This window comes from Bufo bufo, chromosome 1 (genome assembly GCF_905171765.1).
Source record: "Bufo bufo chromosome 1, aBufBuf1.1, whole genome shotgun sequence".
Classification (NCBI taxonomy): Eukaryota; Metazoa; Chordata; class Amphibia; order Anura; family Bufonidae; genus Bufo; species Bufo bufo.
The window spans coordinates 406,332,912-406,338,862 of NC_053389.1; positions in this window are offsets into that span (position 1 = coordinate 406,332,912).

Below are 5,951 nucleotides of genomic sequence, written 5' to 3' on the forward strand. Positions count from 1 at the left end.
ATACAGCATAGGTGATTGCTGCATATAAATCCAGCCCTCTTCTCCGCATTTCTGCACCATATCCGCACCAAAATCCACAATTTCTAATTGGAGATTTTGGTTCGGATAATATGCCGTTTAGCCGGAGATCTTAGCCTTCATTGGAAAAGGGTAAAATCTGCAGCTAAAACCACAAACATAATTAAAATGCTGCAGATTTGGAAATCACACGGCAGGTTAATTTTTGCATGGAAAACATCCAAAAAGCGTGCATGACATTTGTGTAATCTCTTTGCTAGTACTGTACTATGCTGAGGTTTTTATACATGAGAATCCATGCGGAAAAACTGTGCATATTCTACATTGTGTGCAGGTGGCCTGGTGCCTGCACATCATGCGGATTATGCATGGATTTCCTACGGAAAAAAAACGCAGCACGCGGGCTCATGCACACGAACGTTGTTAGCCAGTGCCCGTATTGCAGCCCGCAAACAGAGGGTCCACAATATACAGGAATCGGTCTTTTGAGCACCGCATCAGGGATGTGGACCCATCCAGAAGGTGCAGAACGGAGGCACGGAACCCAACAGAAGCACTATGAAGTGCTTCCGTGGATTTTCTGTCTGTGCTTCTGCACTGCAAAAAAAAATAAAAAATAATAGAACATGTTCTATTTTTTTGCGGTGTGGACGTATCACGGACCCATTCAAGTTGAATGGATCTGCATCCATCTTTGCCAGTCACACGGACAGTGCCCGTGCATTGCGGTCCCCATTGCACGGAAAGTGGGGCACACTTCGTGTGCATGAGCCCTAGTACAATACCAGCAAAGTGTATGGGATTAGGCAAATCTTATGTGGCGTACTTTTCGCCCTACAAGACGCACTCCCCTCTCCCCCCCCCAAGTGGGGGGGGAAAAGTCAGGAAGCGCTCAGTATTACCGGAGGACAGGAAAACTGTGAATACAGCACTCCCTGGTCCTTTGTTGCTGGCTGTGCTGTGACCATGCACAGCTTGAGGACGTCGGCTCTCTGTGACCACTCACTGTGCACGTCGGGTCACAGCACAGCGTGACAGGAAGAAGGAGAGCTGGTTTGGAGCAGGAGAGGTAAGATGATATTTATTTGCTCTGAGGTATGGGGGTCTGAATGTGGGTGGTCTTATTTATATTGGGGGTCATTTACATTGGGTTCTGAGCTGAGGTTTTATTGGAGTCTTATTAACATTGGTGGTCTGATCTGAGGTCTCATTAAAGGTCTTATTAACATTGGGGGTCTGATTGAGGCTGTGAGCTGAGGTCTGATTAACATTGGGGGTTTAAGTGGTGGTCTGATCTGAGGTCTAATAAAAAATATTTTTTTCTTAATCTCCTCCTCTAAAACCTAGGTGTGTATAATGGGCAGGTATGTCTTATAGGGTAAAAAATACAGTACTTCTCACTATACAAATCACCAAAACAAGTTTTCTACAGACACTGAACGGGGATGCTGGAACATTTTAGACAGGTTGTCCAGGATCATAAAATAGGACCTGCTATTTTACAAAGATGGTGCCATGTCTACCCATGGGTGGTCTTTGCTATCATACTTTATCCCCATTGATTTAAATGGGGAGCAGCTACAATCGCTTATTGACAGATATAGCACAGTTTCTGTAACAAAAAAAAAAAACACAAATCCTAATTTACGATCCTGGACAACCCCTTTAAATTCTGTATCTTCTCAAAACCTCTGGCACATAATGCAGATTGTGAAATTAACACAAGGTAAGAAAATAGGGGTGTTTACAGAATGAGGGCCTATCCTCTGGTGTTCTGGGTGTCTGATATTCATGACCTATCCCAAGTATCGGTCATTCATATATTTTCCCAGAAAACCCCTTTCATTCTACAGTATATAGAAATGGTAAACTTGGGTTCAAAAGTAGACACATTAAAAAAGCCATCTTAGTGTCTTAAAAGGGATTCCCAGTGGTATCAGTCTGTTCTATATGGCTCACAAGTGTTGCCCTACCGCTACTGTTCCAACGCTGCTACATTTCCTGTTTAACATGCCGAAAATGATAGGAAAAGAGCAGAGGCTGTAGATAGTCTTTCCTTCCCCTGGTGCAAAGATTCAATGGGGCACTCTTACCCACCCCACTTGCAACTTAACTAAAATAGTTTTCCCTGCCCAGATAATGTATCATACACAAACTGTACAACTATATCATACACTATATAACACTGCTATATCATACACATAAGTAGTATTATTGTACATATTTAACACCGTACAGATACATACAGCGCATGTTACAAACATTAGACATACTTGCCTCTCCTTCAGATCACGGTCACATCTTGGCAGTGGAGAGGAGCCATAGTGAGTAGAGAGCGCTGTGCTCTCTGCACACTCCCTCTCCTGTCTGTCTCAACAGAACTGCTACCTGCATCAAGTTACACTAGCCAGAAGAAGATCTGGCAGTTGTAACTTAAAGGGAACCTGTCTCTGTGAATGTGCAGTCTGCAGGCAGCATGTTATAGAGCAGGAGGAGCTGAGCAGATTGATATATAGTTTTATGGGGAAAAAACTGTAAAACCTGTAATTTATACATTTAAACTTCTGCTCATTCCGGGCTTTGAAGTTGAGGAGGCGGTCCTATCAGTGATTGACAGCTATGTCTGTATACACAGTCATAGAGGGAAGCCTGTCAATCACTGAATTGACAGGACCGCCTACTTGATTTCAAAAACCAGGATGAGCAGAAATTTTAATGAACGAAATACAAGATGTCACGTGTCAGAAGCCCAAGGCAGACCTCCAGGACATCATGCGAACAAGACACAGGCAAAAAAGAACAAGGACCCACAGAGAACTTTATTACAAGTGTGATAAAAGCACAAGACAGTAAGCAGGTAGGCAATAGTGGTAGCACTACCACAGAACCAAGTGCACTGGGAGACCAGAAACAAAACCCAGAGAGCGGAGAGCCAGTGAACCCAGTTCTTCACAGAGCCCCTGGTGGTGGGGATGAACTGGGCTACGGGCTCACTGGCCGCACCTCCAGGAAGGTCCCGGTACACTTGGCCCCTACCTGCAGAGAACTACACACGTGCAAGTACCAGTGGCATAGACAACAACGGAACTGGAACCTAACAAAACACAGGACATGGAACCGACAACAAGACGAACGGGAACCAGCACAGAAGAAGATGCCTGGACCCCAAGCAGAATGGAAGCATGGTGGTTTCAGGCAGAGCTGCACACAGACTAGAGATTCCCCCTCCGGGGAAGCCAGGGACCCTCTCATGAAGGCAGGACAAACATGGGACAGGAACAGACCAGAAAGGAACTACAGGCAGACAACAACAGACAAGGATCAGAAGCAGTAGGCACTGTCAGGCAGGAAACACTCAGAAGCAGTTTAGCACTGCCAGGCTATCAGATGCAGTTGCGCACTGCTAGGCGAAACAAGAAACAGACAAGGATAACATAACATCACACCACACAGGACAGGTACAGATCAGACAAGGACATAAACTCAAACACCATAACAGAACAGGTACCAACATCAGACAAAGCAGCAACAAACACCAATGCAAAACCAGGTGACACCACACAAAAGGGTAGATGGCCAGAACCCCCTGGGTCAGCATCAAGGGGCTACACCTAGAAAGACACAAGAAAGACTGACCTCCTGGGTAAGCAGCGAGGTGCTACACCCAGCAAGACAGACTGACAAGCCCCACAGCTCAATGGTAGAAATAGCTGCTTAATGAGGGCACCTGTTAAGCCACACCCAGGCACAGATCAGGGGAAGTTAACACATCAGAACAGGAGGACAGAACCACAAAACACACAGGCTGCAGTACAGGATGTTGCCCCTGACAACCAGAATACACGGAGTCCACCGCAGCCAGTACGCCAGAGCACAAAACAACCCGTGTCACAGAGACAAACAAGACACAGTTCACACACTACACCGCAGCCAGCATGCAGGCCCACGCAACCAGCATACACAGGTGTCAACGTCGAAAATTTCTTAAAATTAAAAAAAAATAAAAAAAAATAAAACAAAATTAATTAAAGTTCACCACTGCGTTATTAAGATCTATCTGCGTCGCAGACCTCCGTGTGAGGTGGGCTCAATTCACATCAAACAGTGGTTTACTCAAAAAAGTGGTCGCGCTGCCACATATAGGCTGTAACTTCAGAGTGTAGGTGAGGAGATGACAGTCTCTTCTAGTGTTGCTGAACAACCGGATTCCAACAGAGGATGATCTTTGCCAAAAACGACCCTTCTGTGGAATTTAGAGTTTGGAGCACATAGTGAAGGTCCATTAACTTCCTTGACTATGTACTCCAAACTCTAAAATCCACAGAAGGGTCATTTTTGGCAAAGATCATCCTCTGTTGGAATCCGGTTGTTTGGCTGCACTAGAAAAGACTGTCATATCCTCACCTACACTCTGAAGTTACAGCCTATATGTGGCAGCGCGACCACTTTTTGAGTAAACCACAGGGTCAGCCTGTAGCCAGTACGTGAGGGAACCTGTAGCCAGTACGTGTGGGAACCTGTAGCCAGTACGTGTGGGAACCTGTAGCCAGTACGTGTGGGAACCTGTAGCCAGTACGTGTGGGAACCTGTAGCCAGTACGTGAGGGAACCTGTAGCCAGCCTGCACGGCAACAGTGTTAAGAACTGCACAGAGATGCAGACAATAGGAGAGCAACATTTACAGGCAGCAGTTCACAGAAGACAACGCAGCCAGCACACAGCCAAGGGCTGTAGCTATAGGGGAAGCAGCTGCTCTGGGGCCCTGACCCAGAAGGGGCCCATCCAGGAGGAAGAGGACTAAAAGATTTTGTCAGGGCCCCCTCAACAGTATTACACAATGAAATGATATACAGTGACAGTATAGACAGTGTAGGAAACGGATGGAACAGCTGCTGGCCCTGGTCTGAGAGAGCGATCTTTACTAGCCACAGGAATGGGGGCGGCATTAAAGGAAGGGGGTTGTGAAAAAATTACTGGGGGATGGAGCCCCATTCAAAAATTAGCTGCGGGGCCCAGTCATTTCTACCTCAGCCATGTTAGCCCCCCCATATCTAAATTTTTGAACAAAACATAGGCAGTTGGTTAGATCTTTGTTAGATCAGGTTAGATCAATTGTTGTTTGCGTTAGATCTCACACAGAAGTAGAGATATTAACAGTTATTTGCAGGGGGGGGCAAACCCATTCTCAGCCCCCCTTTATCAAAAAATTTACCAAACAATTAGCTATTTTGGAAGATATTTATTAGATCCGGTATGATCAACTAGTTGTTTTGTTAGATCTCACATAATTACAGACTTAGGGCTCTTTCACACCTGCGTTCTTGTCTTCCGGCATAGAGTTCCGTCGTCGGGGCTCTATGCCGGAAGAATCCTGATCAGGATTATCCTAATGCATTCTGAATGGAGAGTAATCCGTTCAGGATGCATCAGGATGTCTTCAGTTCCGGTACGGAACGTTTGTTGGCCGGAGAAAATACCGCAGCATGCTGCGCTTTTTGCTCCGGCCAAAAATCCGGAACACTTGCCGCAAGGCCGGATCCGGAATTAATGCCCATTGGAAGGCATTGATCCGGATCCGGCCTTAAGCTAAACGTCGTTTCGGCGCATTGCCGGAGCCGACATTTAGCTTTTTCAGAGTGGTTACCATGGCTGCCGGGACGCTAAAGTCCTGACAGCCATGGTAAGTGTAGTGGGGAGCGGGGGAGCAGTGTACTTACCGTCCGTGCGGCTCCCCGGGCGCTCCAGAGTGACGTCAGGGCGCCCCAAGCGCATGGATCACGTGATCACATGGCACGTCATCCATGCGCATGGGGCGCTCTGACGTCATTCTGGAGCGCCCCGGGAGCCGCACGGACTGTAAGTATACCGCTCCCCCGCTCCCCGCTCCTACTATGGCAACCAGGACCTTAATAGCGTCCTGGGTGCCATAGTAAC